This window comes from Idiotropiscis lumnitzeri, chromosome 1 (assembly GCF_059441095.1).
Source record: "Idiotropiscis lumnitzeri isolate Australia: NSW breed Sydney's pygmy pipehorse chromosome 1, RoL_Ilum_1.0, whole genome shotgun sequence".
Lineage (NCBI taxonomy): Eukaryota > Metazoa > Chordata > Actinopteri > Syngnathiformes > Syngnathidae > Idiotropiscis > Idiotropiscis lumnitzeri.
Window position 1 is genome coordinate 45,557,878 of NC_142391.1, and position 26,358 is coordinate 45,584,235.

Genomic DNA, 26,358 nt, shown 5'->3' on the forward strand with positions numbered 1-26,358 from the left:
GTCTTGTAGACTATTGCCATGATACCTATTATTGGTTAGAGTCATTGTTAATGATAGTGATTGTCAATGGTATCATGGCAACTGTCTTTGAAATGTGGCGATTGCTTATGGTATTGAGGCAAAGTGAATTGCCATGGGCTGAGTCAGCGCGAGCAGCTGAGCTATTGCTATGCTAAAAGCAGCTGAGCTAAAGCAGCTGAGCTAGCGCCAATGCGGCGCGCCCAGTGTGTGCTTCAAAGACAGAAATAGCACCGTCAACAGGTGTTGCGCCTCAAGAAAATACGGTAGTTCCATTGTTGGGGAGGAAATGACAGAATCAGACATCATTAATCAAAAATCTCTCTGGGATGCCATCCCAAACTCTCCTAGTCAAATTGGAATCTTACATCTTTAATACATCTGTATTCATACAGCGGTTTCACAACACTTGAAGAAACTCAAAGGCTGGATGGAGACTGTGTATTGCTTGGTAGGGCCAGCTTCAGGAAGCTATATTTACGTGTCACTCACGCTCTACATCAACATCAAGTCCAGCTTATCCATAAAACACGAAAATATTTATTTGTGTAAATGGTAGTTGCAAAATACACAATATGTACAAAACACACAGTGGCCTGTGGTCCCCAGTGCTTATGTGATTACAAGCCTATCCTCAGCAAGTGTCTTATGAAGACACATTTTGCCTAAGTGCAATTACTATTACACATTACTCGCAAGAGTGAATGAGATAAAATAATTGCAGCTTCCACATGACATTCATCACTTATTAGGGAAGCTGAAGATGTCATGTTTGTCACACAATTATATATTTGAGCATTTCTGTCTGGGGTAATTTATGTATTACTGTATACACTGGAATCTGATGAGGACTTCTAAAAGCATTGCCCATCTCTGCGTATGCTCTCCCCTCCCCTTTAATTGGAATTCTTCTCCTTGCAGTTTTCTACATTTTCTGCTCAATGCCGCCAATTTTCTCCAAATTACAATAATGGGTTGAGGGAATTTGTCACATCATTTACAGACAGCCTTTAACTCTAAATCCAAATGCAAAACTGCAAATATGGATAGCTTTTTTATTCACCTTCTCTACTAGCTGACAATTTTCTGCACATCAGTCCACAATTTGGAGGTGTGTATAGCTTACAGGAAATACGCAATGTACTATATATCTTCTCCTTTCCCTTGGGGGGTGGTGTTTCAGGGTTCTCTCCAAATGGCTTTAGGAGTCTAATGGTTCTGAGTAGTATCTGTAAATTCTCAAGACACAACAAAGGTCCTCCTCCAAGGAGGACTTTTCCTTCTATACTTTGCATGAGTTTTTTCTTGTTCCTCCATCATCTTTTTTTAACTTCTGTGATCTTATTCTCTGTATGTGCACGTAATGAACAAGACTTAAAGAAAATATAGGTTTGGTCCTACCATGTGCCACAGCTTTCCTCCTCTGATGTTGGACGAGACGAGAAAGAGTGACGAGTTTGCTCGGCATTCATTCAGTCAACACGTCTTGTGCTGGGCTGCCAATGCTATTATTTATTTGTTCATTCAACCTTAATTGAACAGATTCTCATTTCTAATGCTGAACCATGCACCAGACAGCAGAGTGAAATCAAGCTAAATTACGACCAGTCCCTGGTTTTGGTAGCCTTGTCCATTAGAAAAGCTAATAAAAACGATTAAGGTAGTTATAAAATTGTCAAAGCCATCCAAAATTGAACCCAGAGGAACCTGACTGATATTTCAGAATCAATTTATCTGCCTTTTTTTAAAGAACGACATTGAGGAAATTTGCAAGAGCTTAGCGACATACAAAGAACATAAACTGCGGCAGGACATAATCATAAAGTACATAACATTCCTTTTTGATTTTTCCCAAACAACATAAAAATGACAATGACAGTAGTGAGCGCCGTGGTCATACTTGAAGTGGGGACACCGGAATAATGTGATTTTTCTTTTCCGCAAACAGATGATTCGATAAAGTCAAATTTACGGGCCTATTTATTTCCTTCAATTCTTGTATGTGTATCTCTCTCTCTCTCTCTCTATATATATATATATATATATATATATATATTTATTTATATTTATATGGGGCGGCACGGTGGACGACTGGATAGCACGACAGCCTCACAGTGCAGAGGTCACAGTGCCTGCGTGGGTTTCCTCCAGGTACTCCGGTTTCCTAGCACATTCTAAAAACATGATTGGCAACTCTGAATTACCTGTAGCTATGAGTGTGAGCGCTGCTAGTTGTTTGTCTGTGTGCACCGCGATTGGCTGGCAACCAGTTCAGGGTGTACTCCGCCTACTGCTCGAAGACAGCTGGGATAGGCTCCTGCATGTTTTAGAATAATTAAAAATTAGAGTTTGGCCATGCTCTGTGTTAATACCCATAGGTAGACACAAAACACCTTGACAGTTGTTTCATTGACAGAATCTACAATTGGTCTAATGTTGTTCAACTTTAGAGGCCATACAACTATAACTATAGAACAAGAGCAACAGTGGAGTAAGAATGCAACCCTGTAGGAAAGCAGTGCTTAAAAAAATGTTCATTGGACATTAAAAAGACTACTGTCAGTGCTGCTAAAATACCCTTGTAGTTGTATTTTGGAATATTTTGATGAGCAAACAGTAGTCTGTATTTGTCTGTGAAATGCGCTAAAAGAAATATTGTATTGTATTGTACATAGTGGGAAGGTGAAGGATGAACAGTTGATCAGATTTACCAAAATTGGTCTTGGACAAGACCAGTTAGCACACTTTATGTTGCTGTACCACGCATTGAGATGCTGGTGATAACTAGGGCAGTAATTACGATTGCCATCTGCAATAATCTCAGCATAAAGGATGGATTGTTCACATCTGTTGATATGTCATAAATATAACGTCATGATCAATGGATTGATGCAGACAATAAGTCAATAAGTATGGATTTACACAGCCAGCAATAAACAGCTGATACCACCCTAGGGAGATAATAAGGCCAATATGAAGAGGCATTCAACGTTGGTGGTACAAGTCTTGTATATATATTGCTAGTGTCTGTGCACCAACGTTCAGGAAGTACAAAAAACACAATTCTGCCTTTCACTTTGCCAGTGCTCTCCCTTAGACGGTGGGAGCAAAAACCGGTGATACTCTAACACCAGAGGTATTCAATTAAAAGTCACAGAGGTCCACGACTAAAATTTCTTCCAATTAAGAGGTCCGAACCAAAGTCCAACTTCCGTTAATGTCTAGCCTATGTTTACATTTTTAGTTTCAATATTTCATTTTCAACAACACATTTATATACTAAATATTTAGCAATGTTCCCATTAAACACCTTTGCCAGTCAAACAAATATAAGGCGATTATTTCACATTTAAGAAAATGTGGCTCCAGGAGCTTAAGGGTGCCACTTCCAGAAAAAACAGTAAAATATCTCTTGCAGAAATATATCAAGTGCTAAGCATTGAGTTTTTTTTTCTTAAATCAAAGAGTTATCAGCCTAAAAAAAAAAACGGAAAGACTAATCAAGTAAAACAGGTCAACATGTTCAGTACACAATCAATAAAAATGTCTGTCCTCATGAAAAACTAATTCAAAATGAGCTTTGACACCACCTTTTCTGTTTAATGTTTTTTAACTTCTCCAAATGAGAAAAATGAGTTCGTGACTGCCCTGCCACTGACTTAAATCTGGGTTGGAACGGAGTGAGGGCCATTGGGATTTGGTAGATTATTTCACACATCTGGGCTTTGTGTTTTCCTTTATAAATAATGTTTGTGCAACCACATTTAAGCACTCCTTCACAACTTCCCCATCACTGAATGTTTTTTTATGTTTCCCCAAAATCCACGATACTTTTAGTGAACATTCGTTTGCATGCCGCTGGGCTGTAAACGAAAATGTAAAAATCTGTTATACTGCACTCGAAGTTCGATGTTTTTACGTGCGCTCACCTCAAACATCAGCGGATAACTTTGCACAAAAGGGCGGTGCTTTGTTTCGTAGTGGCGCTTTGCAATGTTGCGACGGTTTCGGAGCATATGATGCACACTGGTTTTGAATCACCTCCGTCCATCCATTTAAAACAACTCGCATCGACCTTGCTAACTTTTTAGCAAGGCATGCTGTCAGCAGCACTCTCTTCCGGTCTGCTGCGCAATTGGCAGTGGATCGTAAACAAAAGATTTGATTGGCTCAAATCAGTGACGCCTTTTCCGTATTAACTAGAATTGCAGCGCCAAGGTTTGCGAATGCGCCCTGAAAAAAATTCATCGTAGAGCTGTCATGGGTCCGGTCCGCCATTTGGTGGTCCATGCCCTACACGCTGCGATCAGCACATTGATCGTTCACTGGTTGTGACTGCACATTGTCAGTTTCTATGCAGTTACTATGGTCCTTACGTTGCCACCTTGATTTTGTCATGTTGGATTGGTCACAGCCTGATGTCTCACAGTATTTAAATCTAGGTTGCTCAGTGACTTGTCAGAATATTAACCTGTTTGCCCCGCTGCAACCTCATCACCCTTGCCATATGCACCGATGTTTTAGCGCATTCATGTATTGACTTTTCTTGTATGATGACAAATAAATTAGCATTCTCGTAGTGTTTGCTGTTCGGTCACCTGCCACACGTATTATGCTTTTTACCAGAATTATTATTTAAGCAGTTCTCAGATGAGGCACTATTGTAGTTATTATTGTTAGTGTTTGTACCCCTGTGTTTTCACTGGACAACACTCAAAATTTGCTGATAATAACTGGTTCAGGCAATCACAGATGCTTTTATGTAAATGCATTCAGCTAAAATGGAACCTGGAAACAAAGGCAACTTTGTGATGGGTGCGCAGTTAAATGCATTAGTGGACCAATTAAACACTAGTCTGCCTTAATAAACCCCCTCAGGTTGAGTTGCTATAGTAACTAGCTTGCAAATGCATTGAAAAATTATGGAAAAAGGAATGTAAATTATATCTCTCATAGTACACCATTTGAATGAAGCTTTATGATGGTACAACTCACTAAAATTAATTCACAATAATTTTTATTTAAAAAAAGAGTAAAATTAATCAAAATCAATATCACACAGATTTGTCATATACATTTACATGTCCTACATTGGTAACATGCATATGTTAATAATGATAGTTGACTTCTACATGATTTGTTTATTTATGTTTAATCGTACGAACCAATGTGGGCTGGTTGACAGAGAAGTGTTTGCACATCTACTTAGAAGTTCTGACATTTGGAGCTTGAATCTCAGCTCCAGTCTTCCTCCTCGAGTTTGCTTGGGTTTTCTTTGAGTAAGTAAATTTGAAATCATACATGTTTAGTTAATTGAAGATTTAAATTTGTCCATAGGTGTAAATGTGAGAATGAATCGTTGCTGTCTATATATGTCCTGTGACTTACTGGCAACCACTCAAGTGCCTCACTTCTTGCCCAAAAGTTAACTGGGATGGGCTCAATCTCACCCATAATCCAAAAATGGATGTATGGACAATTGTGATGGTATAGGGTAGACATTTTGTTATTATGGTGGATCAGAACCCTAGTCATTCTCCATGGCCTCACTAAAATCCTCCCAAACTCCTGATTTGAGAGGTCTAACCGGATAATACCAATAACAAAAAAAAACACTTTTACTAAAGCTGCCATCTTATTTGCCTGTTGAATTTGACGTCAGATTAACTATAACTGCTGAATATTAATATTAATAGAGTAAAAGGCGGGAAGCTGAAGTGCCATCTAAGGCACCCAAACTTAACTTAACCCTGTGAATGCATACTTTGACAACATAGAGGTAAGCCGCAATACATCCAAAACAGTGCTTGCAGGGTACAGATATGACTTCACAAAATTATATATCACTCACCCACAAATGGACATGCACCTCCCTCTATACAAAGACTGATCACTCCACAATCCATCACGCATACTCTTAGATCTGCAGGCATCCATCCGCCTCCTGCGCACCATGGAAGCTGTAGCCTATGGAACAACTTGCCCATGCAGCTCAAGCAAGTTGTTGCTTCGGATGATGATACAATACAATACAATACAACTTTTTTTATACAGCGCATTTCACAACAGCTGGAGCTGTAACAAAGTGCTTTCCATATGGTGTAATATAAATCAGCGGGAAATTAGAAAAAAAATTAAAACATGTTTACAATAGATACCAGAAGAAGAGCAGAAACTGTCTTATGTTGAGTGGAAAGCTAAAGAATAAAAATATATCTTCAAATGAGTTTTGAAAGTGGACAGAGAGGGCGCTTGCCTAACATAAAATGAGAGGTCATTTCATAGGGCAGGACTTGCAACAGAAAAGGCACAACCACCCAGGATCCTTCTGCCTGGGCGTCCTCAATGGGGCGGCCAAATTAGTCAAAATCGTAGGTAAACCCCCGATTCTTGTATGTTGGTTCTTTTTTCCATTCTTCCTTATTTTCTTGTGTTCTTCCTTCCTTACATACTTGTTTCTTCACTTCCTTTCGTCCTTCCTTTCTTCCTGTATTGCATGTTTCCTTTTTTCCTTCTGCATTTTTTTTTAATATTTAAAAAAAATACCTTTTGCAAAAAAAGAGGGAGGAATGAAAACTCCTCCTATTTCCAATTTTTTTGACTGATTCAAAGTGTTCCAACTTTAAACTCTGATTAGATTATTTCTATCATTTAAAAAAAATAAATTGGGTCTTTTTTTTTTTTTCACACTCAATCTTCAACATTTTTTGCTGATTCAGACCATTCCATGTTTTGCTCATTTCAGGTCACTGTATATCATTCTGTCCTTCTATATAATTCCACATCATTCCATACCAATCCACAATTTTCCATTCACCCTCACAGCCTTCACAAGCAATTTTGCCAGAAATCGCATTATCATCATTATTATTATTATTAGCACAGGAGTCTAAACCCTCCAATAAGTGTGGCGTCTATGGTGGCAATAGGACTTGTACAATGAATACATTGTTACAACTTATACAGAACTCCACATTTTGTATAGCTGTCAGCTGGAACAGAGCATTGTCAGGGCAGGTTATTTGGTTTGCCGTAATGTGCCAAAGAACATCAGTATGCTAATTGTAATGTTAAGTTCCCTGTAATTTGGTCCCTGAGGATGAGATAATTTTCTCAAACACTGCCCCCTTCAGATAATTCCATGACTAGAGTGTCTCATCTCAGCTGAAGGACAAGGGTCATTAAGTGTTGTTGTTGGGATCCACCTGTGGTGATGGTACCTATGCCCTCCATCCCATCATCTCCCCCTTCAACCACTCCACAGCATTACTTCTCCACAAATAGTTTTCCACTGTAAAGAATGCTGTGCAAAGTTTCGAAACATAATTTGTCAAAACTATATTTTAAACAAGAGACCTCATCAGAGCTAAGCGTATGGCTGTGACAACAACCTTTCCATCAACTTTGTGAGATACTATACCATTGCCACTAAAAGGCCCTTACAACAAAGAAAAAACGGCAGATACTGTTGGGTGCCATGAGCGCAATCAATTTATAAAGAGAATAATTTTTTTCATAGGGGAGCGAGTATTTATTGCGCGCCTCAAGCCCGAGGAGTGGATTGCTGAGCGCAGTGCTAGAGGCCCAAATGGATTTTCAACTACAACCCTAAAACCTTTTAAACCTCTGTTCTGCTGAATAGCAGTTAGAGGTTGCCATGCCAACTCCATCTAGAGGGACATTTCAGCTACATCAGAGAAAAAGCTTGTACAGATGTCTTCAATGATTTGTCTGAAAAAAAATCTCCAACCACCCAGCTTGTTAGAAAGCTATAATCAGAGGAAGGAGATATGTTCCCATAGTCTTCATGGTACAGCTATCACCCATTCCTCTGCCTCCTCAGAAAAAAAGAGACCTATTTTCTTGTTCCTCTGCATGTTTAACAATAATAATATATTTTATTTTTAATTATTCATGATATAAACCTGCTGACTGATCAACATCCAGAAGCAGACTGTACATTGATCTCTGTCTGGTTTAGCGATGCCATTCAGGTTTACATGACATGTTATGCTGTATCAAATTAACAAGTTGATTTCCCATAGATTTTCTCATGTAATAATGTCATTATTATAGTACATACGTACATACATACATATGTACGTACATACATGCATAGAAAAAAATACATTTTAAATAAAAAACATTTTTTAAATCCTCAACAGAACAAAACTTTCAAGTTCTATTTGCTTGTGCTTTTGGGACTGAATACGGCACTGTGAGCTGCCCTAATCTTAGGAGCCAGGCTTTTCATCCTTACTTCCTGTTGAATTTCCGCGACAGTTTTTTCTCTAATGAACCCTTTGTGCCAACTTGGCTCAGTGTGAAACTTCTCATCTCTGAGTTGCCGTGTTTTGCTCCATTTGTTTTTCAACACATAATTAGGGCTCAGTGGACAGATAATTGATGTTAATTCAGCAATCTAATTAGATGCTGGATTTTTTTTTCCAGTGCTGAACCCATTCAGTAAGGTTGGTAATTTCACTGGAATTTACTAGTTAGTGATGTTTATACAGAAAGGATAACTAAAGAAACTCGAGAATGCAATTTATGTAGGAATTTTGTGTTAATGTTGAATTTAAATTATTTGAATTTGAAGAATATGAGACTTATATTTGGAATATTTTGAATCACGGAATGTGGAAGGAGGCGGTGGTAGAATGTTATCTGGTGATTTAATTGTGAAAATTTGGGAAATCTAAAAAATTACTCTGTATGTGTCCTGAACGAGGTGAAAAGTTTGCATTTGGAATGGTTTGAATCAGTCAAGAAATGTGTAAGGAGGAGTCAAATATGGTATAAAATTGGTCCAGGTGAGGGACGAGACAAAGCACGGCTCTAAGTTCCCCATGATTAATTAACAATTTTTGGCCGTTTCCTACGCTGGTCACTGGGGAGCCTTCTGGAGCCAAAGTTGGAGGTGGGGCTCATTGGTAAGAACCTGCAACCATTAGGTTCAGCCAGGGACACCCTGAAGAGGCAAAGTGGGTCCTCCTTCTCATGGGCTTACCGCCTGTGGAAGAGGCCAAAGGGTAAGAGACCTGGTTATATTAGTTAATGAACATTAACAAAATAAGGAAAGCAAATTTAAAACAATAACGCAACGCTAATAACCCCAGCCTACATATCTTACCATTTTTCCAGTCTCAATGTGTTTTGTTGCCAATCCATGTCCGGTGTTCTGCCAAAATGTCCTGCTCGTGCGAATCGACCTACAGTAGGCTGATTTGACAACCACACAATATTTTCGGTCTTCTGAGCATCTGGCTCGTACATGTATGGTCCAACGAACATTATTCCAAAAAACTCCACTTCCTCCAACCCTTCAAATTCCTGGATTCCCTCAGATACATTTGAGATTTCACTTTGTGAGTCAATCTCTGGCTTAATACACTTACTATGTTGAGCTTTGTCATAATTGTCCAGGAATGGCGTCACACTCCCCTGTTTGTCGCTCGGCACAATCTCACGTTGGGAAAATTATTATTTGTCAAATATACCAAATAAAAAATATTTTTCATGCTTTGTTATTTGTATTATATGTAGTTATTTTACAAAAAGATTTAATTTAGCATTTTCTGAATTTACTTCACAGTAGGTCTACAAATACCACTGAAGATCCAGGTCTGAAAGTCACTGCCCACCATTGCTGAAACTACAATAAACTACCACTCGTAAAAGATAAATGGAGTACACTTTTATGGCACTTAATCCATTGTACACTATACAGTGCCCGCAGCCCTTTATAAAGTCAACTACGAATCATAAGTCATAATATCATTCAATCGTAAGAATAATTCACTTTATAATAACAGCAGCAACGACAACATCTGCATATTACACAATAATTACTGGTCAAATCACAAAAGAAACTTGCTGACAATTTGTCGGCCCTCAATGACACTGTGTGCCTTTCGAAATCTTTTCCAATAAATTTACCACAGGTGGACTCCAGTTTTGGAAAGTGTTGTAAATACTTTCCGGTTGCACTGTACCTACAGTATACACTGAAGTACAAACCAAGAAGGACAAATCGCAAATCCTACAGAATGTTGAGTGGACAAGGAAGAAGTAGTGTGAGGGAGCTTCACAAGGCCGTATCGTCCTTGTGGAGCTTGTTCAGGGCACCATGGCAGTACTGCTCTTTTGTCTTTACTAACATGGGTGGCATATTTGTTTTAATATTCTTTTCCCAACCCCCCAAAATATTTAGTTCCATGACCACGTGATGGGGGCAGCATGGCTCATTGGTAGAGTGGTCGTTTCCCATCCAAGAATTTGTAGGGCTGATCCCCAACCCTTGTGTACATGTAAAAATATCCTTGAGCAAGTTACTGAACCCCCAGTTGCTTCCGATGGCATGTCATCAGTCGGTAGATGAGGTAATAGTGTAAAGCGCTAGGTAGAAAAGCGCTATACATGTGACAGCCCATTTACCACATAAAAAGAATATTGACCTCTGAGTGTAACCAGGAATAATTAATTTATCAGGGGGACAAAGGAATTATGCTAGTAAAATATTCTTTGATTTACTTTGCAATCTATGGTACAGGACATTCCATTTTGTGAAATAAAGAATTAATTGACAAAAATGATAATGGACAGTTATCACTTTATTTGTTAGGCAGTTTTCAACTTAAGTCAGGATGGACTTCCCTTTGTTTAACAAGTTGAATGACTGACACTTCCAGGTCATTTCCTCAACCAGAAATACAATGCCTGCACATACACAGATGAAATTGTTGGTCGCTAAACAAATTTTACACTAAAGTCATCCATTTTCTTCCACCACCCGTGCGGCATTATTAGTAAGAAAGCCCAGACTTCCTTTCCCCAGGCACTTCATCCAGTTTTTTTTCAGGGGATCATGAATGTAGTTCCTCAACATCATGACTACAGCAAGCTACCTAAAGAACCTGAATCCAACAACAGCACCTGAGTCAAGGCTATCTCAAACTTGCCACAATGGAGTACATCCATGTGTTAGGGAACGAGCAGTCGACAAACTGTGTTTTAGCTCCCTTTTTAGCTTCGCAAGCTGGCCACCGCATTTGCTGTGCCGCTGCCCACACTGTGTTAAGAGCACGTAGACACGGAAGAGGTCTAGCTCGATGTCAACAGGCAACCTCTTCTCTCAACCATGCTCGAACGCACCTGAACCTCCAACGTCACACCTCCAGTCAAACAAAGTCTGGCGATGATACACCAGCAGGGATTCGGTGGATTGATGTAAAAATAGGACTTGACATAGCGTGGCTAATAATGGCACACAACTGTTCTGTGCAAACAAATTCAAATAGAAACTGCATATTAGGGCTGGGCGATATGACCTCCAATCAATATCACGATAAATTGAGCAATTTTACCTCAATGGCGATAAATGTACGATAAATTCCCTAGTGGACATAAATCAAAATAAATGCAGGAAATGCATATGAGTGTCACGATCCGTGTCTGTCATGCCATGTGCTTTTGTTTTGACAGCTGTGGGGGCGTTCCCCCAGCGATCGTCTCGGGCCAGGCCGTCAGCAGCTGCGGGACGCGCCCACCAGCTCCACACCGGACTCCTATTCACTCACTGATTGCACACACTATTTAAGACACTTACACTGACTCCCCAGCGTCGGATCGTTATCCCACATCGCTCACGTTCATGTCCCATGCTCTTGATCGCACTCTTGTTAATAGTTCTCTTGCTACTGCGTGTTTTGAGTTGTTTTTCCCGCCAGCTACTGCTCGGTGCGTTTTCTGTTCTTTGCTTCCCGATTGGAATCCTCTTACCCTTGTGCGGTAAGCTCTTTGCGTTTTGGTTTCTTACCCTTGCCTTTTGCAAGCGCTTTTCGTTCCTTCTTACTGCCTTTGCTCCCTGGTGTGATTTTCTGCCAGCGCCCTCGTTTATCCCTCGTTCGATAGTTAAGTTCCATAGTCGCTATAGCCGATAGCCCCGGTTGATTCACGATTGCATATTGGAGATTGTCTATTTGATTATTAATAAATATCTTTGTATAACCCATTTTTCCCGTGTCTACGCTTGGAGAGTCCTGCTCAATCCACCAGCACTGCTGGTGGATCATAACAATTAGCTGCTTTGTATTGACCAACTGGTACACATTACTTTCAATAAAAAATAAAAGTACAAAAATCCTTTGTATAAACATTCCAAATTGCTTGCTTTGCATGACTTGAGCAATGTCACAAAGAAAAAGGGTACCTGTCGCAAAATCGTTTTCTACAAATAGATTGCGCCAAGATGCTGTAATGCCATGTGCAAAGGCCTAGATTTGTGTAAAGATCTCTTGTAAACAATATAAATAATGCCATGTGCAAAGGAGCTAAACAAAATGCCAAATAAAATGAAAAAAATGTCAATGAAATGCCAATGCCGAATAAACACGTGTGCATCATCAGGAAAATGTACCGTCGCCACTTGTCATCTATGTCATGCATATTCAGGTTCAAACAGGGATGCATGTGGCGACTCAACCACAAGTCGGATGTGGATGCAAAATGCTTGACATGTTTAGGCTCCCGTCCCGATGTTGTCCATATTGGGAAGTATGGTTTGCAAAAAATATTTTTGTATCTCTTGTCGTCTACTTTCATGAGGAGTTTAAATCCTGTGCACTTCACGGTAGCTAGAGAAGCTATATCTTTAGCTATGTGCTAGGCTATCTCGTCCACCTCTGAGATGTTCTTTCATATGGTGTTGCCTCCATTAATGGGCTGTTGTCACTTGTCGAACCTTGCTTCTCACTTTGAACTTTTAGCACAAGTTCCAAGTCAACAGCATGGTTGTGTTGTGGGGTGGAGAAAAAGAAAAGCTTGGATGCGCTGTTATGGGTGCTTACGACGCACTTTGTAGTTCGTGTTCTTTTGCTCAAACATCGTCTTATGTAACCCAAAACATTTCCAAACGACAGATGTCGAATTTCTTTTCGGGACAAGCGCAACAGGAACAACTTCAACTAACGTTACTTCGTTTTCAGCCGCGTCAGCCGCTTGTGGATTTGAATCGCCAGCTACAACCGCGTCGTCTGTTTTCTTTTTTGTTCAGATGGGTGGAGTCACGTGACAACACGCGCTGTTACCGTCTTAAAGGGGCATGAACAGAGACGCAGACAGAAAAGTCTTCTTTTCTTTTTTTTTAAACACCGAATTTACCGACATGGGCAAAATGATGTCGGTCATTGTAATAAATTTCGGTAACTGTACATTTTCGGTTTATCGCCCAGCCCTACTGCATATCGTCACTTTCCTGTGAGGAACATGTCCAATTTAGTCGTTTTTTTGTTTTTTATTTTCACGTTCAAGGTACATCTGTAACGTGGAAACTCCTTTATCGTAAAAATAAAAAATGGACAGTGTCTTCCACAAGACCGCATTGATATGCTGATTTATCTCATCTGCTTCATGTAAATTAGTAATGTGCAGTCAACTTTGTGATGTTTGCTGAGGCTGGGACAAACTGGCAGCTCTACTTTTCTCATATAATAAATATTTATACACTTAACGTCACCTCTTTGTTCTTTTCTTCAGCTTCTTTTTTATTTTTTAATTTTCTTCTCATTACATGTCCTATTCAATAAGTTAGCTTTATTTTGATCCTGTCATATAGAGGTATTTTCAGCATTCCTGCTGGTAGGGGTCATCCCGACGCCCAACATTGTCATTGCAATGACTTTTTCTAGTTGTGTTGCTGATATTTCAGCTTTATGGCGTATTTGGTCCCCATCTTCCAGCGCTGATTGACACACAATGAGCAGAGGAGGGGTGGCGTCAGGGGTGGCAGGTTGCAAATGAATAAAACATTGCGGGTGTCAGTGGATTTTTTTTTCTCAAGCCAGCAAACCGGTCAGTCCGATGTACCTGATACTGGGGCACAGCTCATTAATACTGGCACACGTGCCCCAGTAAAAGGCGTCAGGCGACGTCGAATTTGTGTGTAGAGGCCTTAAACTTAGATGTAGGCATGCATGCATGCGCCCTAATTATAATAAAGCTATGATGCCTTGTTTTCAAAGCTGCAAACTTTTAAAGTGGCTTGAATTAATGTTGAGAAGTCGCAAACCCAGTTATACTGTGTACTTTTTCAACATATTGTATATATTATTTTTCGTCTATTGGTACCAAAAAAAGGAAAGCACCTAGCGTTACATTTCGGGACGAGTTGAATGTCAAGAGCAGGTGAGCCATTGGCGCCAATGCCACATGTAAACTCGTCTCCGAGAAGCTACGTCATTTGTAGGCTCATTTTAATTATCTGCTGCTTGTTGATGTCGCTTCTGTGCGACAAACATTAAGAGGACTGCAACTCCCAGATGACCTGTTCTTATATCAAAATAAATACATTTAATTCATTTACTCCCTTAGACGTACAAAGACGTCTTTTAATGCAATGGCGCCCTCTACCAAAGACGTATAAGTACGTTTCCTGTCTTTACTTCATAGTGTACATAAGGGTCTGATGCAAACTCTGACTGAGAATCAGCCTTGTCCGCATTGTGAATAATGTAAAAATCACCCAGCAGGGGGCAGAGGTGCAAAAGATCCGCCTTGAATCTGCGCCAGAGTTACAAATGGGGGGCGGGATCCTGGGGTAGACGGTATAAGTGTGGAGAGTGGCGCGGTTAGCAGCAGCATCGGCAGCACTAGCAGCAGTAGTATTAGTAGCGTTAGCAATGAAATCCTCCAAGCAAATGACGATCGAGGAATGCTTTTTTGTAAAAAAAAGCTTCCCAAGTGTACATAAGGGTCTGATGCAACCTCTGACTGAGAATCAGCCTTGTCCGCATTGTGAATCATGTAAAAATCACCCAGCAGGGGGCAGAGGTGCAAAAGATCCGCCTTGAATCTGCGCCAGAGGTACAAATGGGGGGCGGGATCCTGGGGTAGACTTATAAGCGTGGGTAGCAGCAGCACTAGCAGCCGTCGCATTAGTAGCGTTAGCAATGAAATCCTCCAAGCAAATGACGATCGAGGAATGCTTTTTTGTAAAAAAAAGCTTCCTAAAAGCATCAAGGCGATGGAGACGCTTTGGTTGAGAGGATGACGCTTCGTCGTCGTCACAACAAACAGGCGTCTAAAGAGGCTGCGCGTGCCTTGCGGCCTGCATCGCCTGCCTTCGGACAATAGCCAAAGCAGCCGATAGTCCTCACCAGATCCCCCCGAACGAGGAGGTAAGCGCTCGCAAGTTACCATTGAACATGTGGTTTTAACCCTCATGCTTTTATTGTACATATCATGCATCTTGCGGGCAGAAAATGTCGCGTAAATGTGCAGTTAGACGCGAGCTTGCTCGCTGACTTCCTCGTCCGGCCGCCTCTATTGCACAATTACACGCGAGCGCAAGTCCTCGTCGACGAGGAAGTAAACGCTCGCAAGTTACCATTGAACATGTGGTTTTAGCCCTCATGCTTTTATTGTACATATCATGCATCTTGCGGGCAGAAAATGTCGCGTAAATGTGCAGTTACACGCGAGCGTATCTCCTCCCCGACGAGGAAACAACAATACTGAATGGTGTGGTAATCATGCATACTTTCTAAAATTCACAGATTGTGCATCCCGCGGCAAGAAAGTTCAGTTCCTCCTCGTCTTGTTGGTGTAAAGAAAGGTAAATTATAATATGAAACTTCACACGCCAGCAATAAATATATATTTCCAATTGTTTATATTTCTGTAATTTACAGGTTGTGCATCAGGAAGCAGTGGTTCCGGATGGCGTCACACTGGATGGCAACCGAGGAAAATCGACTTTACAGCAACCCCTGGACCACTGAATGCCGCTGCCCATTTGGAGTCTGAGGAGCCAGCTGATTTCCTGCAGCTGTTTCTCACGGATGAGCTTCTGCAGCACATCGCGGATGCCACCAATCACTTCCCAGACAATTATTTTCACACAAACCCCAGTGGACAAACACAAGCTCGCCTATTTGCCACGGACCAGCAAAGCCAGACCACAACGAAAGTGTCGGGTCTGTTTGCGCAAAGACAAACGGAGTGAAACAAGAATGTGGTGTGAACTATGTTGTGTGCCCTTGCATCAAGGCAACCGTTTTATTTTATATCACACAAAAAAAAGTATGTATGACACTGATGTATTTCATTTTTGTACATAGTTCAACAGTTCAGTCGTTTTGTGTTATGTGCAAATAAATGTATTTTATCAAAAACATATTTTTTGTGCTTTTTTTTGTTATTTTATAGAAGGCATGCATTATTTAGATGTTGGAGGTGTCATAAAAGCCATAAATAATAGTGTCAAAGTTCAAATTATGGTCGAAATGCATCAGTTTACAAAAAGCTCATTTTCTCCGTTTTTTCCCCAGGGATTGGAGTTTTCATGAAATTTAGCTATTTTCAGATGCCGATTGCTCAAGAATGGAAAAAGATAGAAACAAACTTTTTTTTCTGTTGAAAGAAGAGAGTCTCATCTTTCTTTTGGTGTGCTCCATGTCTATATAGCATTAGAATACAATATTCTGTGGGCCTTGCAATATTAGTCAAAACCCAGGAAAACGCTGGGATTGAGCGGGTTGCTCCAGTGAAAATGGCTGGTATTAAAATCAACCACAAAGGGTGCCCACATTGCCTCTTTGTGCCGAGGCTTTTTTTTTTTTACGTTGAATCTGTTGTTTTTATTTAGCGCCCTCACCATATATGTCACGTTGGGGTGGAGGTTGGTGAGGACCCAAACACAGGGAGGCGAGGATTGGGTAACTTTAAAGGGGTTTAATTGAAAAATAAAAAGGCGAGCAAGGCACGGGGAGCAACAAGGAGATTACAAAAGCAAAAGAACCGACATGAACAAAACACGACTGACAAAACTAAACTTGACGAGACAGGCAGGAAACCAACGTCAGGGACAGGCGACAGGGACAAGCGACAGTGACAACGACAATGGACCAACAAGAATGAAAGCAACCAGGGAACTAAATACACACAAATTGACGAGACAACGAGGAGCACCTGGACAAGACACGGAGTGTTGGAAGGACCGGATTGGTTAACACAAGGGCTTGGGTAAACGAACACAGGTGGATACAATAGACTTGACAAGACAAGACACAGGAACACAAGGCCAAAACATGAAACTAAATACTGAACCAAAAATAACAAATACAAATCATGACAATATATCTTTTTGCTTCTCGTACAGGTTGCAATGTAGCCTGAAATGCCTGCATTTGCGCAACCAGTGTTGGGAAAGTGGGAAAGTTCTCCAAGAACGAGTTCAAAGTTTAGCTCAAAAATTCTAAAATGAACAAATTCAGTTCATAGTTTATAATTCAAATTATGAAACCAAGCTAATGGTTTCAAAAGTGAACTAATTCATCTTTCTTTTTTTGAAACAGGAAGTTGCTGCGGGCCATTAAAAAAATACTGGCATTCCACCCTACAATCTCATGAGGAAAAACTTGTTACTTGACAGCTCTTTTTAAAGTTAGGAATTAAAACAAAAACAGGACTGTAGGTTTGAATGTGCAAGAACAAATTCAATCAAAGTTAGGAAGCTGGCTGAGTAAAGAAATGAGCAATGAACAACCCACCTTCTACTTCCTGGGACAGCCTAAAATTAGTGACTTGAACCTGACTCTGGCCCCCCCAATTCTGATTTTGAGTTTTCAGGTAGCCTGACATGTTTGTTTTTGGGAATGTGGCAGGAAACCAAAGTAACCCAAGAAAACATTTGTGAAAAATGTGCAAATGCCACATAGGAGTTTTGATGTAGATTGTGACCAGGATCTCCTGTAAGGCAGAAGTGTAAACCACTTCTCCATCTTCAAAATACATTTTAATTATGCATTGCTGCATGTTTTATTTATTTTCTTTCAGGATTGGCAAATTTAGGGTAAATAAGTTATCCCATATTTTACATATTTTAGTATTGCATCGGGAATTGCTCCACAGTGTGACTTGTTTGGACCATGGTGATGAGAAGACGCTAAGGAGATGAATGCAGGAGGATTGGATCAAGGCTGCAACAAAGGAGGTGTGACCGAGACACCTCTGAAACAATGGACTTTCATGCCGGGATAACAAAAGTCACGCTGGTGGCTCCTATCAGTCTACTAATGCCATTTGTTAAGTGTTTACATTCATGACTGCCATGATAACATTATTCCTCCCCTTGATTCCTTAGAGAAGAAAGCATTGTTTACCTTGGGATTCCCCAATAAATTAGAGGGCTCGGCGGAGTGTGCCTCAGAACGAAGTCGGAGCTGTAACGGCGCACACCTCCATTCATTCTCTTTGAGTGTAAAAAAGATAAACTCTTGTCTTCCTTTTATTCATTGTCTGTGTTCAGAGAATGCTCAGGTGATTAAACCTGTCAGCAATAGTTCTAGCTGCTTTAATATGCTCATGCATATTAATGTGGAACAAGAGGAATGGGCTTCATCTGCAGTAAATGCTGAACCTTACAACAGCAGAGCACATTTGCAGCAAAAACATCCACTGTATTTCTCCATCAACTGCTTTATTCAAGATATGAGTGGCACAGGGCAGGCTAAAAAGCTGTCTTTCACAATAATTAGGGTGCAAAAACAACGTGCAGTGTGTCATTCAGTGTGGTGTAAACAATGAGGAAAACCGAGAAAGACACATATACTCTCCCTTCTAGCCGCTTCAGAAATCTTTCCTCCCCTAAATCCTGCTTTTTCTACAAAATTCTTAATGCACAAACACAATATCTCACCCTGTTGATCTTGCGGCTAGGATTTGGCGCTCGCTCACCTTTCTCTTCATAACAAAACCTACGATGTCGACAAAACGTTCTGCACGGGCAAAAGCAAATCAAGATAATAATAATAATAATAATAATAATATTCCCTTTATTAGTCCCACAATGGGGAAATTCGAGATTCGAACCCAGGCCTCCTGGGGAGACTGGGTCCTGAACGCGGCGCCTCAGACCACTCGGCCATCCTGGCAGATGTGCCCAAACGGAAGAGAAAGATGCTAAATACATCAGAAAAAGATAAACTTCTAGACATGCTAAAGGAAGGACAAAGCTATGTGGCTGTCTCCAGTTTGTTCCATAAAGAAGGAGGAAAACAACATTAGAGGACAGCAGCAATACCTTTTAACAAGGACGCGAAAATAGTTGTAATTGTCTGCAACAAGACAATTGTAAATAAGTCTGCTTTAGCTTGTGGCTTAACAACTGAAGGAAAAAGAACATTCCGCTAGATACCAGGGTCATCAGCACAAAAGCTAAAAAACTTCATGAAACCTTTGTTGACAGTGATGATATTCATGGCAGCCAAGAAAAGGAACATTTCAGCCCATCAACATGTGCCAATCATGCAGTAAAAAACATTTTAATGTCAGCAAGGGCTGGTTTGAGAAATTACAGAAACACTTTGGATTTAAAAATGTTTGTCTGCATGGAGAGGGCGCCTCTGTGAATACCGCGGGAGCAGAGGCATATGTGAACAACAAATTTGAAGTGAAGGGGGATATAAGGCTGAAAAAATTTTTATTATGGATGAGACAGGTTTATTTTGGGAATGAATGCCATATTGCACCTTTTTCATGCAGGAAGAAGCCAAAGCCCTGAGATTGAGGACCCAAAGAGATCGCTTGACTCTCGTTAAGTGGAAATGCTGCAGGTTTTATGATGATAAAAACAGGATTTTTTTTAGGTCTAAAAAATCCAGGAACCATGAAAAATATAAATCAGTATGTGTTGCCCATTTACTGGATGCACAACTCAGTCTTGAATGACAAAAGCACTCAATCTGGATTGGTTCTAATAGTGTTTGATCCAGGAGGTCAAGCGTTTTTTCAGAGAAAAAGGACTATACTTTAGGGGGCTTCTGCTCCTTGACAAACAGCATGGGTCACGCTGATTATTGTGTCATGATGGTGTGAAAATCACATTTCTGCCGACGAACACCACAGTGCTGATTCAGCCCTTGGACGAGGGCATCATCCGTGCTTTCAAGGCGCTCTACACGTGCAACACCCCGCAGCATCTTGTTGATGCTCTGGACTCGTACCAAGATTTCTCATTAAAGAACTATTGGCATAGCTACACCATGAGATCATGTTTCCAAAATATTCAGAAGACTATTCAGGAGATGAAAACTAAAACTTTGAATACCTGCTGGAAAAAACTGTGGCCAGTGGCAGCGCAAAACCCGACCGGAGACTCTCTCAACGAGATTCAACAGTGAATCTCACTAAACAGCTTGGAGGAGAGTGCTTTAATGACATAACTCCTGATGACATTAATGCCCTGATTGATGCGGACATACATCCTCTAACTGATGAAGATCTGGCAGAGATGACACAGCCACCAAGCGAGGGTGAGGGAGAAGGGTAAGAAGAGGAGGCACCTGTTGATAAAGATGAGGAGGATTTAAACTTTATTTGGAATCCATGGTAAGAATGGCCTTGGAACTTCAGCGTGCGGTGCAAGAATGGAACCTTTTGATTAGTCGCACATTAGTTTTCAAATATAATTGAAGGTGTCATGTCTTGTTTATAAAAATCTTGTCCCGAATAAGAAAGACTGTCAACAATTACCCATACCTATGTTTTTCTCTCAGAAAAAGACACCTGCACCACAGCCTTCAGTAGAAAAAGAGGCTACAGCGGCAGAATGAAGAAGAGGAAAACTCTGAGGAATGGTGAAATACACGAGTCACATTGTGTTAAACTTGGTGTGACTGATTATTAAAATATTATTACCCAAGTTTGAGACTGCTGGCAGACCCAAACTTATTGTGAGTATTTGCTAGGTGCGTCTGTCAGTATCCCGTGTAAGAAAAAGTTTCAACTACCACCTGCAGCAAAACTTTTCCCACGGGGACATTGAGTGAGAGTGGACCATGGACCATTCTCCATTATTGATCGATCGGTCGATTAGAGCTGTGCTCGTAATGTGGTCAGTGTCTAACGTGGCGCCAATCCCAGCAGGTCCGACCCAGCAGACACAAACGTATCGTGAGAGTTTGCTGGGAACGTCTGGCAGAGTCCCCTGTCAGAAAGAGTTTCAACTCCCACCTCCGGCAGTACACGTCCCGGGAGAGGTAGAGGAGTGCGAGTGTACAATGTTTTGTGCCTCCATTGTTGAGGCAGCCGATCAGAGCTGTGGCCGTAATGTGGTCGGTGCCTGTCGTGGCGGCAATCCCCGAACCCGCTGGTGGACACCAGTGGTAAGGGATACTGTCAGGCTGAGGAAATAGTCCAATCAGGCCTTTTTGGCCTGTGGCAATCTGCAGGCAGCTGACGGGTACCGGCTGACCAAGCGGAATGCAGCTTTGGCGGATGTCGAAGCCAAGACTCAGCGTAGGAAGAGTTCGGTGAGGCCATGGAAAATGACTTCCAAAAGGCTTCGAGGAAATTCTGGTCCACAATCTGGGATCTCAAGAGTAGGAAGCAGTGTATAAACACTGTTTATAGTGGAGATGGGGTGCTGCTGACCTCGACTCGTGATGTTGTGTGCCGGTGGGGAAAATACTATACTTCTAAGACCTGCTCAATTCCACCAACCATTGAGAAAGCAGAGCCTGAAGACTCTGAGATGTACTCACCTATCTCTGGGGTTGAAGTAACCGAGGTGGTTAACAAGATCCTCTGTGGCGAAGCCCCGGGAATGGATGAGATCCGCCCAGAGTTTCTAAAGGCTATGGATGTTGTAGAGCTGTCTTGGTTGACACACCTCTACAACATTGCATGGACATCAGGGACAGTGCCTCTGGATTGGAAGAGGGGTCTTGGTGCCCCTTCCAATTCCAGAAGAATCACACTTCTCAGCCTACCTGGTAAGGTCTATTCAGGGGTTCTGAAAAGGAGGATCCATGAGGAGGTTGAATCTCCGATTCAGGAGTAGAATTGCGGCTTTCATCCTGGCAGCAGAACAGTGGACCAGCACTACACTCTCAGCCGGGTCCTCAAGCGTGAATGGGAGTTCGCTCAACCAGTCAAGTGTTTTGTGGACTTGAAGAAGGCATTCGACCGTGTCCGCCCGAGAATTCTGTGTGTTGTGCTTTGGGAGTACGGGGTACCAGGCCCACTAATACGGGCTGTTCGGTCCCTGTACCAACGATATCAGTGTTTGATCCGCATTGCCGGCAGTAAGTCGGATTAATTTACAGTGAGGTTTGGACTCCGCCAAGACTGTTTTCACAGATTCTGTTCATAAGTTTTATGGACAGAATTCCCGGGCAATGAGGGGGTCCGGGTTTGGTGGCCTCAGTATTGCACCTCTGCTTTTTGCAGATTATGTGGTTCTGTTGGCTTCTTCAAGCCGTGATCCCCAACTGTCACTGGAGTGGTTCACAGCCAAGTTTGAAGCGGTTGGGCTGGAGATCAGCACCTCCAAATCTGAGACCATGGTTCTCAGTCGGGAAAGAGTGGAGTGTCCTCTCCAGGCTGGGGAAGAGATCCTGCTCCAAGTGGAGGAGTTTAAGTATCTTGGGGTCTTGTTCATGAGCGAGGGGAGGATGGAGCGTGAGATCGATAGGCGGATTGGTGCAGCATCTGCTATGATGCGGAACCAGTATCGATCTGTCGTGGTGAAGGAGCTGAGTCAAAAGGCAAAGCTCTCAATTTACGGGTCGATTTACGTTCCTACTCTCACCTATGATCACAAGCTGTCTCAGTTACAAGCGTCCGAAATGGGTTTTCTTCGCAGGGTGCCCAGGCTCTCCCTTAGAGTTAGGGTGAGAAGCTCTGCCATCTGAAAGGGACTCAGGGTGGAGCCATTGCTTCTCCGCGTTGAGAGGAGCCAGATGAGGTGGCTCGGGCATGTGATTAGAATGCCTCCTGGTTCCGGGCATGTCCCACTGGCAAGGAGGCCCAGAGAATGAACCAAGACACGCTGGAGAGATTATGTCTCCAGGCTGACCTGAGAAAGCCTGGGGATCCCTATGGAAGAGCTTGAGGACGTGGCTAGAGAGAGGGAAGTCTGGGCTTCCCTGCTGAAGCTGCTGCCTCCGCAACCCAACCCCAGATAGGTGTCAGATAATGGATGGATTGATTATGATGCATTATTAGAGCAAAAAAAAAGCAACACACAACAAATATGGAAAATTCTAAATCACATAATTAAAAATAGCTCAAAAAGATATACTATCCAGAACATTTGATAAAAGTACAAATACTGGCATTGAAAAAATCATAGACATAATGAATTTAATAATTATTCTGTCAATATCTGTAGCCTCGCAAAAGAAATTCCTGAGCCAAGAAACACTTTTGAAATAGATAAATGCATTACAAACTCCTAGATGTACTTTAGTGCTATAAATTATAGCAACGTATTTAATTTTGTAATACCGCTAAAAAAAAATTTACAAGTCTACTTATTGTTAAAACATTGACATGACTAGTTATAATACTGACATGACGGCAGTTAAAAATATTATTGAATATGTAGTGCGACCTCCCCCAGTGAGCCGTCACCTTACCGTGGTGGAGGGGTTTGCGTGTCCCAATGATCCTAGGAGCTAAGTTGTCGGGGGCTTTTGCCCCTGGTAGGGTCACCCATGGCAAACAAGTCCTAGGTGAGGGTCCAGACAAAGCACGGCTCACCACACCCCTTATGAAGCACAACATTTTTGTACCACATTTTCCCTTGCCCGGAAGCGGATACAGGCCTGGAGGTGGGGCTCGTCGGCGAGTGGCTGGTGGCCGGGCCTGCTCCCATGGGGCTTGGCCGGGCACAGCCCAAACAGGCAACGTGGGTCCCCCTTCCCATGGGCTCACCACTTGTGGGAGGGGCCAAAAGGGTTGGGTGCCATGTGAGTCGGGCAGCGGCAAGAGGCAGGGACCTTGGCGCTCTTATCCCCGGCTACAGAAACTAGCTCTTGGGACATGGAATGTCACCCCTCCGGCGGGGAAGGAGCCTGAGCTGGTGTGCGAGGCAGAGAAATTCCGACTAGATACAGCTTGGGCTCTGGTACCAGTCCTCTTGAGAGGGGTTGAACACTCTTCCATTCTCGAGTTGCCCAAGGTGAGAGATGCCAAGCAGGTGTGGGCATACTTATTGTACCCCGGCTTGGCGCCTGTACATTGAGGTTCAACCCGGTGGACGAGAGTGTAGCCTCCCTCCGCCTCAAGGTGGGGGGACGGGTACTGACTGTTGTTTGTGCTTGTGCACCAAACAGCAGTTCAGAGTACCCACATTTTTGGAGTCTTTGGAGGGTGTGCTGGAGAGCACTCCCCCTGGAGACTCCCTCTTTCCACTGGGGGACTTCAATGCTCACGTGGGTAATGACAGTGAGACCTGGAAGGGCGTGATTGGGAGGAACGGCCCACCCAATCTGAACCTGAGTGGTGTTCTGTTAGTGGACTTCTGTGCTCGTCATGGTTTGTCCATAACGAACACCATGTTCAAACATAAGGGTGTCCATATGTGCACTTGACACCAGGACACCCTAGACCGCAGTTCGATGATCGATTTTGTAGTGGTGTCATCGGATTTGCGGCCGCATGTTTTGGACACTCGGGTGAAGTGAGGTGCGGAGCTGTCAACTGATTACCACTTGGTGGGGAGTTGGCTCCGATGGTGGGGGAAGATGCCGGTCCAACCCGGCAGTCGCAAACGTATTGTGAGGGTCTGCTGGGAACGCTTGGCAGAATCCCCGATCAGAAAGAGTTTCAACTCCCACCTCTGGCAGAACTTTGCCCACGTACCCGGGGAGGCACGGGACATAGAGTCCGAGTGGACCATATTTTGTGCCTCCATTTTGGAGTCAGACGATCGAAATGTGGACGTAAGGTGGTTGGTGCCTGTCGTGGCGGCAACTCCCAAACTCGCTGGTGGACACTGGCGGTAAGGGATGCTGTTAGGCTGAAAAAAGAGTCCTATCGGGCCTTTTTGGCCTGTGGGACTTCTGAGGCTGCTGACAGGTACCGACTGGCCAAGCGGAATAGGGCTTCGGTGGTTGCCGAAGCAAAAACTCGGGCGTGGGAGGAGTTCGGTGAGGCCATGGAAAACGACTTCCAGACGGCTTCGAAGAAATTCTGGTCCACCAGGGAAGCAGTGCACCATTAACACTATTTATAGTGGAGATGGGGTGCTGCTGACCTCGACTCGGGACGTTGTGAGTCGGTGGCGGGAATACTTCGAAGACCTCCTCAATTCAACTGACACACCTTCCATTGAGGAAGCAGAGCATGAAGACTCCGTGGTAGACCGAGGTGATTAAAAAACTCCGCGGTGGCAAGGCCCCGGGGGTGGATGAGATCCGCCCAGAGTTCCTAAAGGCTCTGGATGTTGTGGGGCTGTCATGGTTGACACGCCTCTACAACATCGCGTGGACATTGGGGACAGTGCCTCTGGATTGGCAGACCGGGGTGATGGTCCCCCTCTTTAAGCAGGAGGACCGGAGGATGTGTTCCAACTACAGAGGAATTACACTCCTCTGCCTCCCTGGTAAGGTCTACTCGGGGTACTGGAGAGGAAGGTCCGTCGGGAGGTCGAAGGGAGGAGTTTAAGTATCTTGGGGTCTTGTTTACGAGTGAGGGGAGGATGGAGCGAGAGATCGACAGGCGGGTTGGTGCAGCGTCCGCTGTGATGCGGATGCTGTATCGGTCTGTCGTGGTGAAGAAGGAGCTGAGCCAAAAGGCGAAGCTCTCGATTTACCGTTTGATCTACGTTCCTACCCTCACCTATGGTCACGAGCTGTGGGTCGTGACTGAAAGAACAAGATCTCGGATACAAGTGGCCGAAAATGAGTTTCCTCCGCAGGGTGTCTGGGCTCTCCCTTAGAGATAGGGTGAAAAGCTCGGCCATCCGGGAGGGACTCAGTGTCGAGCCGCTGCTCCTCCACGTTGAGAGGAGCCAGATGAGGTGGCTCGGGCATCTGATTAGGATGCCTCCTGGGCACCTCCTTGGTGAGGTGTTCCGGGCATGTCCCCCCGCCAGGAGGCCCAGAGGACGACCCAGGAGAGACTATATCTCCCGGCTGGCCTGGGAACTTCTGGGGATCCCTCCGGCAGAGCTGGACGATGTGGCTGGGGAGTGGGAAGTCTGGGCTTCCCTGTTGAAGCTGCTGCCTCCGCGACCCGACCCCGGATAAGCGGCGGATAATGGATGGATGGATGGATGAAGTGCAACCTTTCAACTATATGTGTAACCTTTAAGCATCTCATCAAAAATCAAAATAGCAAAAGTCATTCCAATTAAAAAAAATGGAGATAGACACCTATTCACTAATTAAAGACCAATATCACTGTCACCACAGTTCTCAAAAATTCAAGAATAGCTATTTGCATGTGAACTCGATAACTACATTCAAAAACATGTGTTTAAGTGAAAATAAATAGGGCTTCAGTGTAAAACTGACCACCTCAATGGCAGTAATGGAGCTTGTGGAAGCAATA

The 26,358-nt window shown here is 42.9% G+C and overlaps 1 pseudogene; it reads right to left on the reverse strand.

Moving 5' to 3' along the window:
- Positions 1 to 22,782: 22,782 nt before the first annotated feature.
- Positions 22,783 to 25,286, reverse strand: LOC148344798 (uncharacterized; annotated as a pseudogene).
- Between the last annotated feature and the right edge of the window lie 1,072 nt (positions 25,287 to 26,358).